The following is a 13,177-nucleotide window of genomic DNA, read 5'->3' as shown; positions in this document are numbered from 1 at the left end:
GGGACATTTATCTGCTTCTCCTAGTTAGGGCCTGTGTTGCTATTAGTGGATTCTAAGTAAAGACAGAAGTTTAGTTGAAGGGGCATTTGTCAGACCTGAGTTTTATCTCTGGCTGGGTAAACCTGCCTAATTAATACACTCTGAGGACAGTGTGTAAGCTTCTCATTTCTTACAAGCATTAGTTCCCTTTCCTGTGGGGTGGGGAAGGCATTGTGATAGCATGTATGGGAGTGGCTATATTTTAAAAGCAAACATGGATAAGACATGACTCTCTTTAGTCTCATGTTCCAGAAATGGAGCTTTTCTACTTCTGTTGGCTGAGAGTTTTATGATTTTGAAATGATGTCATTGACAATATTTACATTAATTAAAAAGCTGCTTTATAGCAAAATTCCAATATATTAACTTACAATAAGAAATATATCCAATAAGCTAATGAGTTATATTGACCGATTGCTGTATTTTCTCCCTGTAGGTTTAGATATATAGATATAAGTACCTGGGAAGAAGAATTCCAATCAGTGAACTGATTACCAAGTGAATCTGGGTTCATAACCTGGAAGGTGTAAATGGCTGATGTTTCAAAGCCATGACAACCTAATGGATTTTTCTCTCTTCAGGGATAAATTTGCTGCATGGTCTAGAGATCCGTGATCTTGGGCCAGGATCTTCTTACCCCATTAGGGCTGGAAAGGCACCTCCCATATTTGCACCTTTGAATTTGCTTTTTCTGTACCAACTTCTGATGGACAAGAATGCTTACTTGCAAGAGTTTTTACTTGTAAGAGTTTTTAAGTTAAGTATAGACTAAAAGCTGAAATTTTAAGCTGAAATACTTTTTATTAGCTTGCATGGAAATGCTAGGTAATAATTGTGTGAATGCTGTGTTGATTTTATCTGGAAGCAAGATTGAGTTTCAGCAACTTGTCCATATATGCAGTTCTGGAAAATCATGATACTTGGTGAAAAGTTCTCTCTTTAAAAAAGAATAAGTGCTTTTACTTAGCATAAACATTGTTTTTCAGTTTTTCCATATAAGAATCCCTCCTTGAAACTCTTCTTTTTGGCAAAAGCTAACAGAATTATATAAAAAGATGACAATCGATGAAAACAGAAACACCATAATAATGGATTCTGGGACTACAAGACTGAGAACTGGGAATCAAGCCCAGTTCAACATTTACAATAATGGGCTGCTCACTTGTATTTCATGTTCTGTGAGGGGTGGTGGAAAACGAGGGGGTGTGAGGGAGTCTTATCTGGTCTTCTGCCCATTTAGTTCATTGTTGCATCAGAAAGTGATATAACTTCACAGTTCTCCTGTAAGGCTACGTGAGGACACCGAGTTCTCAGGGAAAAGGATATAACCAATTTAGAAGCTGCAATACGGGTCAAATAAATGTAAATTGGAATAATAAATGCCATTGGAAAAGTCTCAGACTGGGAAAAGCCTTGGGGTGTTAAATATTGGAACTGTGGCATGTAAGAAGAGCTATAATAGCATTTCATTTGGCTATTTTATTAGTTGGAAGGATTTTTAAAAAGATGAAATTTCTATACTTCATACATTTAACTTATATTCGAGTATTTGGAATGTTTCTTTTGATCACACATTATTTTTTCTATTTTTATAACAGAGAAGATGGCTAAAATCTCCTTATATATGTATGTGTGTGTGTGTGTGTATATATATGTGTATATATGTATATAGACATATATATGAATAAGTTTTCATTATATGAAAATAATCCACTGTACTCATTTAAGGGCCAAGTGCATCTAACTCTGAGTTAGAAAGCAGCACATTGGAGTGTGCATTCCTTTTTTAACTGGTCTCTAAGTAGGAAGCCTGAGGACAGTATTTCAATAATATTCCTCTGTACTAATGCTCCTTGCTTTTATTTATTTATTTTTATTTTATTATTTATTTTTAAAAAAATTTTATCCATTTATTTGAGAGAGAGAGAGAGAGAGAGAGAGAGGGACAGCATGAGCAGGGGTGGGGGTGGGGGGGTGGAGAGGCAGAGGGAGGAGACAACAGACTCCCCTCTGAGCAGGAAGCTCCCACACACCTGATCCCAGGACCACGGATCATGACCTGAGCCAAAGGCAGACGCTTAATTGACTGAGCCACCCAGGTGCCCCAATGCTCCTTGTTTTAAAAAATTTATTTTTAAAACGTCTGTGCCCTGATAAGTAGGCACTGTTCAATAGGCCCCATAGCAAATCACACAAATGAAAAAATATTACTTCATAATATATTATCTTACTGGTAGATCTGATGTGATGGAGTTTGTATTTCAATATGTACCAAATTTTTAATAATAAAAATATTTTCACAAAATGGGTATCACTTCCTGGATCTTTAAGTACATTTTAATTTTGAAAGAGACAATTTCTGGATTCTGAAAGCATTTAAGTACCCAACATACACAATGTGTTTTAAATCATCTGCCTTTGACAGCTAACATGCCAATATTTAGACTTTATCAGAAACTTCTGCATGTGAAATTAGGGCTGGAATCTTTGCCATGAATTTAAAAAATTCTTAGCTTTATTGGCTAAGTTTAAGAGTCTTGAGATCAATAAACAAGGGAAAATTACATGTTATAAATTACTATGAAAAGAAAGTATATTTCTAATTAATTAAAAAATTTGACTTATGAATGAATGAACTTTCTGGTGCTTTGTCCTCTACAGGATTAAAGTATGAAATGGTATTAGAGGGGTAGTACTGAGTTGGTGCTTTGGGAGTGTTTTGAGAACCTTGGACTTCCATCTCACAACCACTGAGAAGTGCTGACAACTCAGGAGAGTGCAATTCGGAGAGATAATGCAAATGATAGAGTTGTAGGGATGGCATCCTTTTTATTAAACCTTAACCTATCAGTCCTGTGTGGTCATACTTCTTCATACTAGCAGCCACAACAACCATCTCAGTGATGCAAAAGCTGATGAAGAGAATGAAAGGAATGAATGAAGGCCCCCCACTGCAGGCTGTTCCACGGGCAGATGTCAATGATTGGATTTGTTTAGTCTTCCCCTTGTGCCAAATGTAATTATAAACCTTTTGGTTCTTTCTTTTATGGTTAAGATTTTAAGCTCTGAAAATCTCAACATGTCTTTTCCATGTCACTGGACACGTGCCACATGGTTATTTTATAGAAGGGCCGTTGCTTACCCACATCGATGAGAGCAGGGAGCAAGGAGGCTGGTTGATTTAAATACCCTAACTGAGAATTTACTGTGGATTTAAAATCTCTGACTTAATGTTGCATTAACTACTGGTGGCTGCTTTACTGCCTTTAAAACATGCATATATAATTGGATACTGTAATGCTTTGCGGGTAAAATAAATACCAACTCACACTAAAATAAATACTCTGCATGATGAAGTTCATGCAGGCATAAATTAATCATTTACCAGTTAACCAACATGCACAGGAAAGAAATAGATCACTTATTAAAGGTTGCCTCATCTATAAAATGGGAAAAATAAAATGCTGATACATTTTACAGTGGTGCTGTGAGGGGAAATATATAAAATTATTGCTAAGCAGTTTATAAACCATAAAATGCAGTATGAACATTAAATTAATAATATTTGTACTAATTCAGATTCAACACCCTCTGCATTAAATATATCTTTTTGCCTATTGAAGCATACACAAAACCAAGCTGAGGCTCTTTATTTAATTTTTAATGTGTCTTTAGAGTTCTGCAAAGCATTGCAGAAGTTATGGGTTATGTTAAAAACTTTTTGGTGGCTTGGTGCCACCATTTCTAAGATAAAGTTCTTGGCCATTCACATCCCTGATCCCATTTTTAAGGTCCTCTTCCAAATAGCTTTATGTCTTTCACTTGCAAGGATATAGTAGTTATGAAGGGAACATAAGCTTGAATTTTTTAATCAGGCGGAAGTTGTTAACATGTGCTGTGCTTTGGTTTATTCTAAATTACAGGTTGAAATAGGGAAGTGTTGTCAGACTGGGTGCAGGGTGGGAGCATTGGGTCTCTGCAGACTGCATAACTGCAGGGTAATCCCGTGCTGGGACAGCAGCGTGGCCCGAAGCAGCAGGGTCCCGAGGCCATCTCGCTGCTCAAAATGTTACAGGCTTTAGAGATAAATCAAGCTGCTGTTTCTCAGCTCAAGTCCAGAAATACCATTCAGGGACACGAGGGAGAACTAAGCAACACAGCACATAGTTCCTTTCTTCTTCTTCTGCATTTTTTAAAGGAGTCTTATTGTTTAGAAGACGAGCTTGTACAAAACCTGTAATCTACTCAGCACATTTTTAACACTGTCAATATCCCTTTGACTCTCAATGATAAAACACATCACATGTTTCTTCATTCACTTCCTTTTATAGGGGCTGTTAATATAGAAATACCTCCTCATCTTCCACTATGAAATGATAAATGGCTGACTGGAGATGTCTGAAATATTGTCCAATCTCCCCAATGTATCATGTGTCACCAGCAATAATAAACAGTGACTAATCTTTGGTCATGAACTGTATTTATGGCTTTCTTGTCATCAGGAAGTACATATTTTCTTGAATCATGTTTAAGGATCTAATATTTATGCTAGGAACATGTGTGCTAAGAAAAGTATACCTGAGTCCAAAGAAAAATAATTCTCCATATTTTCTTTCATTTAGCTATTTTCAGAAAGCTTAGCATTTCTATCTGTATCTCTCTCCCATCCCCCGCCCCTTTATTTTGGATCAGGATTCACCCAGAAGAATTCTGATCAGGAACCTAGTTTATATCCCAGTCAGTTCACCATTTTGGTGATAATAGTCTTCTCATCTAATAGGAAAGGAATATGGCTAAAAAGCAAACTTATCCCACTTAAAGCTTATCAGTGATCAAAAGGAAACACAGTAAAAATGTTCCTTCCATTTCCAAAATCCAATTGGGGGTTGGGGGATCAAAGTTTTCCTAAAGTAGCTATAGTGGCAGAACAGCAGAAGATAAAGGCTATTAACAGACGGTGAATTAAGGCTTTGAGGGAAATGCAGTAAGATCAATAAGTGTGTAATTCTACTTCAGTTCCGTTTAATTAATACATATCGAGTTTCTGCCAGATACCAGGCACCGGAGTAGGTGCTTGGGATATACCAGTCAAAACTCACAAATATTGCTGCCCTCATGAAACTTACATTCTAGTGGAGGGAGACAGAAAATAAATAAATGAGTAAATTATAGAAACTATTAGAAGGTGACAAGTATTATGGAGAAAAATAAATCAGGGAAGGAATAGTTAAGTGTGGGAAGGGGATGCATTTTTAGAAGGGTGGTCAGTGAAAGTCTTATTGAGAAGTTGACATTTGAGCAAAGACTTGAAGAAAAGCAAATCATGTGGATTCCTGAAGACTGTCTCAGACAGGAAGTAGCAAGTGCAAAGGCCCTGAGGCAGGGACATGTCTGGTGTATTGGCAGAACTGTAAGGAAACCAGAGTGACTGGAGTGGAGTGAATGTGGGAGTCGGGGCAGGAGATGGTGGTCGTGGTGGGCTAAAGCATATATGGCCTTGAGGACCATTGTTAGTCTCTAGCTTCTAATCAGATTGAAATGGATGTACTGGAGAGTTTTGAGTCAAGGAACAAAATGATCTGACTCTTACTTTATTGAAAATAGACTGTAGGACACAAGGGTGAAAGCAAGGAGATCAATTAATTAAAATGAACAGTTCACCTCTCCTCTCTGCATACATTTAATGGATATGAGCCAGAAATTAATGAGAGACAAAAGTTTACAATTATAGGCAAACATACTGAAGTTGTAACTACACAAAGCTAAAACTGGTTGAAAGAGAGAATTCAATAAAGCAATCATTTTCATTTCTACAACACCAGTTGGTGAGTTTGAAAACATTTTAAATTAAGGTCACGAGCAACTAATGATAAAAAATAACCGTTAGGGTTTGGGAAATTCAAATATCTGTTGCTAATTAATAGATAAAAAAATCTCCCTCCTTAGCATGGTCTGAATTGTGGAATTAAGCAGGTGTGGATTATGACATTGAGATGGTCTCCTCACATGCCTTTCAGTCCCTTGCTTCTCAGGAGTTGGAAGTAAGGGAACCTTGAGTTAAGAAGAAAGCAAACCACCAAGAAAATGAAGGGAACCATAGTGTGGATTATGCATAAATGTTTTTACTTCCAAATTTAAAACATTTGAATGATGGGAAGATAAAGAGAGTTGGGTTTTCTCCAGGGAACAAAGAAAAGAGAAAAATAAAAATACTAATAAAAGGTGAATTTAGCCTTATAGTCAACTTTCCTGGCAGTCAGAATTATTAGGTTATGAAACAGAGCTCTCCCCATCTCTCCTGGGCCAGTTAGGCTTAGAACAAATTGAACCTAAAAAAGTGTCAAAATTCACAGTAGGAGCGCCCACTCAGAGTTCCATTTCTCTCTCTGAAGTAGGTTACTACATTCACCTAGGGAAATTTCTGTTGAATTATAATTAGGTGGCTAATTAAAAAGTGGATTATCAACTATATTAAAATATGCCAGAAAGATGTGCACATCATTCATTCTTTAATTTAGGAAATCCACTTTTTCCTTGAAAAAAAATTCTCACTGAGAAACTCCAGGTATAATATGTATCTTTTCTTTTTTTCTTCTTAAATCACTGTTACTGAAGTAAGTCTCAGATTTTTGTTCATTGAGGTAATGGATGTATTTTGAGCTTCCTCTGTTAATAAAAAGTACCTACACATAGTTACCATTCTTACAATGAGAACCAACAGCTATGATAAGAACCCCAAGGCAATGCAAGGTCTCCAGAAAAAGCAAGAAGTACCATTTATTCACTCCTAACATATGTCAAATGCTGTATCGTTAATTCTCTCAACAACCCAATGACATAACTTTCTGCCTATTAGACAGATGAGGAAACTGAGCTCAGAGAAGGCAATTTATTCAAGGTCACACAGCTTGGAGGTTATAAAGCTGAAATTCAAACTCAGGTCTGTTTGACTTGAAAGTCTTGCATTAAGCCAGAGTTTTCCCTCTGAACTGTTTTAACACGAAGCTAAGACCATTTCGTCGCATTTGATTTATTTTGAAATGGATAATATTTGTGTATGATATAGTTGAGATCTTATATTAACAAGAAGACCATATTTCCTAGCCCTTTGTCCAGGCATGAGTTTATTTTGTAAACTCAGAGATCACTAGGAGACTCCTGAGCCATTCTAACAGCAGGAGTTAAAAAGTAATAGTCCCCCGGGTACTGTAGGTTACTTTTTATTTGTCTCTTCCTAATTTTTTTCTAATTTCTAAGAAGGTGCAAATTAAATGATAGCCCACGAACTTTGGTACAGTCCTGCCCATGCGTTTGGTAGACCAGTCAAGTATTAAGTGGGTCAGTCCATTCCCGAAGGCCCCTAACAATTGAGCAGTCCAGCTGGATGACCTAGCAGATAGGCATGCCCGACTCCATTTGCGGCGGGCTGACGGAATCGCTCATAGGACTCGGTCCTGATACCATGAGGGTGATTCGGAGTTCTTGTCCAACAAATAATGACAACAATAACAATGTAATTCTACAAATATTTTCTGATGGCCTCCTGTGTATCAGACATTATGCTTTCACAGACATGATGTCACTGTACTCCCGGGTTTCTCAGTCTTGGTACTATTGACCTTTTGGACCAGAGGACTTTTTGTTATGGGGGGGGGCATCCTGTGCATCTTGAAGAGCAGCATCCCTGGCTTCGACCCCCAGACACCCGTGTCACGCCCACTGCCTCCAGGTGTGACAGCCAAAACTATCTCCAGACATTACTTAATGTCTCCTGGTGGGAAAAAAAAAAATCACCCCAGTTGCCATGAACCTCTGTTTTACCTCCTCAACACCTCCAGCAGGCTGGTACTGCTAGACTAGTAATATTATTGGTGAGGAAACCGCGGTTCTACGAGTTTCAAGTAAAACGCCTCAGGTCTCACTGGTAGGAAATGACAGAGCTAGAACGCACAGAGACTGCCTGCCTCTTTTGAAGGCTGTTCGGTGTGGCTGGAACCCACAAGTCATGATGTGCCCTCTCCCACCCTCCTCACTTCTAGATCTCATCCTGGGGGTGCAGCCCCAGGAAGGAGGAAGGCGTGCACATGACATAGTACGCGGAACTTTTATTGTACCGTGGCCTTTTATTTGGCAGATTAATTCCATCTTAATTGGAATTCTGGAAACTAATGAAAAAAAATTGCAAGTGTTAGATGGTCTGTTCTCAGGGTTTTTGAATCTGTCTGATTTAATTCTAACCAATTAGCATGCTATTATGGAGGAGTATTATGTTGAGAATCAATATTACACTAAACACTAATATTTTATTCAGTATTAAAAATTTATACAAGTGGTAATACAAGTGCTTTATTCTTACTTTGTCTAAATGAGAAGAAATGCTTCCTTAGGGCGATTCCAGTTACCAAGAAAATGTTATCTTCTTAGGATACTATTGGCATTACACTTTACATAGATCATTGCTTCAATGAATTAATAAGATTTAATTGAATGAAATGTGTTTATTATAAAGTGTAAGAGTTTTTCAGTGTATCAAAAATGTTTTCCGTTTTCTACTTATATCTCCTGTTAAGAGGTCAACAAAAGTACATTACTGTCCAATATTGCCAAAAAGGTCAAAATAACTCATACTCATCCTGGCTTCAGGATATCCTTCCTGTTTCCCTCCCTCCTTTGCTTCCTCTTCTTTTTTCTTCATTTGGATACTCTATCCTTTTTTGATTCAGATATAATCTTAGGCTGGAATTGGAACTTGAATGCACCCAGACTCTGCATTCTGTATCTTTTTTGCACAGAGAAACTACTAAGCCTAGATAAACTGTAAACTAGATAAACGTCTAATGACCACCTAGATATAGTTCAGTTGTGTGTGATTTCAAAACTGGATTTCAAGTCAGCTCTCCAGACTGTGCCCCCGGGTGCCTTTCCCAGCGTCTGGCTTTGCCACATGCTTTGGTTTTAGACCTGGGCCCACTGTGTGGATCCCGTGGCTCTTTCTGACCTCTCTTCTGTCTACTTCTTCTACTCTCCTAAATTTGGTAGCTTTTTCAAACTTCCAAGCCAGGAAGTACTTTATGGACTTTAATTCCCAACTTCTCAAATATTTGAAAACTATGAGAAAATGATACTTTTAAAAATATCCCTAACTTGGTGAATTGTCATACTCTGTTCTTCAGTATTAGATTTAGGAAAGTTTTGCTTCATGTTTTAGTGATCTCCCAACTGGGTTGGCAAGATCAATCAGTTAATATGCACATACCTTGAAAAAGCTACTCTTTGGGAAAAGTATTGCTTGTAATTCTAAAGGCATATTAGAAGTTAAAACCTGCCATGCAAAATCAAAGTAAAAAAAAATCGTTGAATAAATTAAGCTAACCGAAAAATTAGAAATTGGAAGTATGTTCAGCATAGTAATCACCATTACAAATAGGAAAATTTAAACTAAAAAAATAACATTTAATGGGTTGACTTTTCTAAAATATTGATTGGATTTCATTAATAAGCACTTTATGCATATGGCTATTCTGAAAGTTCCTTTAAAAATGAAAGACTAATGCCTTAATGAGAGGTATTATTACATGAACATATTTGAATCTGGCTTATGAAAAATAGGGCTTGAGAATTTAAAATGTGTGCATAAAATGCAAATGGATTTAATTAACTGAAAACCCATAAGACAGAACTTCTTCAAATAAGCAATTACTTTGGGGACTAATAGAGTAAATAGGATCCTGATTCATTAGCACAAATATCCATATGAGAGAAGGATCAGCAAATTTTATTCTTTAAGTTATTTATGCACACATGGTAATATCTCATTAATTTACGGCTTCAATAAATTTAAAATCTTTTGATATTTTTTTCATGAGCTGGGCTGACGTTTACCTTTGCTTTGCAAACACTTTATTTATAGGTAGATAATATATGGTGTTTTAAACATTTATTTTCAATCTTGCATATACTTTGTAGACACAGAATAAACTATTTTCAGTGAACCTCAGGCACTTTACAAGCTCCTACATACATCCAATCTATATGCTAATAACAAAATGTTCATATGATTTATTATTACAGGTTTCCTTAAGGATTTCTACTTTGTAATGTTTTGTTGGAGTTACTATATGTAGTTTAAAGAATAAAGGCCACATTTATTTGAAAGTTATCTTTAATTCAGCCTGCCCACAAATTCAGAGATGTCCACCTTCCTAATTTGTCAGAATAAATGAAATGCATTAATGAATATTCACAGCTATACATACAGAATTTTTCTTTTAAACATGCATTAGAACATATAAAGAAAAGTAATGTACAATGAAGGTTAAAAATAACAAATGATTTTGTGGGTGGACAAAGGAGTGAACTGTCTCAAATCATTTTAAGTCCTGCAGGCACAATATCCTGGTGAAAGAACTTAATGATGTTGCCCTTTCTTTAAGGGCTGATTTTGCTCACGTGGGGTGACTCAGTTCTAGTCACTTGCAAAGTGAGATGTTTTTCCAGTTAAAGACAGTCAGTGCCCAGGCCAAAAGGGGTGGATACTCCAAACGAGGGCTTCTGGAATGAAGAGAAATGCCACTGCCCATCAATCTGGCATTTCTAAATCTTCCTTTTATGTGGCCATGACTTTTCAGAGTCCACATGTCAATTTGCACCAAAGAATTAAAAGTGTGTATAAAGTGGGTAGAAGAGTTATGTTACTTTAATTATCAAAACTCATATGTAGTTCAAAATGACTCCAGTTCTAAGCCAGATAAAACATATTAAATTAGAATTTATAAAAACCACAATTGCACTAAAAATGGAATGTTCTCCTTTTTAATGAAATATTCTGAAGACAGATCTGGATATTATTCATAAATCATGCTACCTTCACACCAGAAGCATTTCCATTTCTTTTGTAAAAATCATAAGGAAATTAGGAGAAGGGGAAAGGCAAACCCGTTACCCAAATTAGTGGTTACTTACCATATGAAGGGGAAGAACAAGCTTCAATTCCATTTTCGTGACTTAATCAAGAATACTTGATGAGAGAGGCCTCTTTCATGTGCTTCTTGAATGTTATAAAATCTGGGGAGGAGATAGAAGCATGGACTGTTTCATTGTCAAGAGGAAAACTGCTTAAAACAATACTAGTTGGTGATTATACAGTAGACCCCTGAGCAACGCAGGGGTGAAGGGTGCTGACTCCATATGGTCAGAAATCTGCATATAACTTTTGACTCTCCCAAAACGTGACTACTAATAGTCTCCTGTTGCCTGGAAGCCTCACTGATAGCATAAGCAGTTTATTAACACATATTTTGTATGTTCCATGCATTATACACTGTATTTGTACAACTAAGTAAGCTAGAGAAAATGTTATTAAGAGAATCATAATGAAGAGAAAATACATTTATAGTACTCTACTGTATTTATCAAAAAAATCTGCTTCTAAGTGGACTCCTGCATTTCAAACCCACGTTGTTCAAAGATCACCTTTATAAGTGAAACAAATCACAGCTTGAGTCCTCATCCTTGAAATCCACATGTTTTTTTCTTGGCTTCCTTGAAATCTCACTTCCAATTTTGCAGGAAACTCCTTTCAATTTTCCTCTTCTGGCTCTTCTCCTTTCCTTAATGTGGGCCTTCGTCAAGGGTCTCCACTTGGCAGCAATTTCACTCACACCCATGTCTTAAATTAATACCTTTTTCTCATGCTTTCTGGGCTGGATCTTCATCCCTATCATCTCCTGAATTTGCTTTTCTTTCCGTACCTAAAATCAATGGGATTGCCACTCTCCCTGGCTTGAACATGTGATGTCCTCTTCATTCTCCCCCATCACTGCACCTCCCAAACCCACACATCTAACTGATTATAATGACTTCATGCACAAGAAGCTCAACTTCCCTTGACATGTCCAAGGCCATCATCATGGCAGAAACTCACTGCCGTCCACCATCTCCCATCCAGACAGTGGCCTTCCTATCTCATGTACTCCCTGCTTCCAGTCCCCATCAGTTCCTAGCTCTCCTAATGATCCCAGTTTCCTTCCTAAACCTCATCCTTCCCCACTTGCTTGAAAACTTCGGACACTTCCAGTCAGTGTAAGATCAAGTCCAGGCACTCCTCAGCAGAGCTTCCCAAGATCCCAGATCAGTGCACTTACTACTTTCCACGTAACCATACCAAACCCTTTCTCTTCACTCTTCCTCTCCTCCAAAAAATGATTTGCCTCTGTGATTTGGCTGACTAGCTTTCTGCTATCTGAAATGCTCATTTTTTAACACCCATTATTTAACACCCAAATATTACCTCTTTCAGGGATCTTCCTGAATTCTTGTGTAAGAATTTAGTGTACCTTTCTCTACAAACCCAGGGATCCTTAATTGCAACCTTACCACAAAAATCCCATTTATAGTACTCTGACTATATGCTCTTAACACAGCAGTGCCAAAAGCCCTCACAAAGCTTATAGTCTAGCTAGGGAAACCCTGATTTATTCACATTTCTAACTTCCATGGGGTAATATTCATATTTCATTACGTGGGTGTTCTATAAATTATAGATTAGATGATTTTGAAACATCAAATAGCACTATGAGAGGCTCTTGAACATAGGGTTCAGAACACCATTCTAGAAAATATTTTCTGAATAACTGACAATAGCAAGACTGTCCAAACTTGGGACACTTAAAGGAATGGAAGGAGAGAGGATTAGGAAAAAAATACAGATGGACATGTTATTTTTCTCTTTTTTATTTTAACACAAATTTGTTTAATCATTTTATAAAGATCAAGTAAGGTTTATATCTCAGGGAAGATGTTGCATTTGTTTCAGTGAATCAGGTCACAAAACAGGTAGTCACTGTGCATTTGAGATTAATACATGAAATGTATCTCATGGCAGATCTCCCATTAGGGCTGGAAAATATCTTCCTGGTACCTGTCTTAGTGCCTGGCCCATAGAAGATATTTTAATATTTGTTGACTGAATAAGCACTTGCTCATCCAGTTACCTCTGTCCAGCTGCCCTCCAATCTCTTGTTTCCCTTTTATAGCCAAACTACTGCAAATAATTACCAGTAGTCATCTTTCTTTTCTTATCTCCCATTGGCAGCTCACACCTCTGCAGTCTGACCTTTGTCTCATCACAGTGCTCCCT

At 37.2% G+C, this 13,177-nt stretch overlaps 1 protein-coding gene across 6 annotated transcripts in view; it reads right to left on the bottom strand.

The window, feature by feature from the left end:
• Window positions 1-13,177, bottom strand: part of RHOBTB1 (Rho related BTB domain containing 1) — a 116,998-nt gene that overhangs the window by 91,721 nt on the left and 12,100 nt on the right. For all 6 annotated transcript variants that reach the window (XM_040624400.1, XM_040624402.1, XM_040624401.1 and 3 more), the window contains one exon: window positions 11,002-11,103. The gene's annotated coding sequence lies outside the window, so the exon portion shown is untranslated. The remainder of the gene's footprint in view (window positions 1-11,001; window positions 11,104-13,177) is intronic.

This window comes from Ursus maritimus, unplaced genomic scaffold, assembly GCF_017311325.1.
Source record: "Ursus maritimus isolate PB19 unplaced genomic scaffold, ASM1731132v1 scaffold_7, whole genome shotgun sequence".
Taxonomy (NCBI): domain Eukaryota; kingdom Metazoa; phylum Chordata; class Mammalia; order Carnivora; family Ursidae; genus Ursus; species Ursus maritimus.
This window is presented reverse-complemented; position numbering and strand designations above follow the sequence as displayed.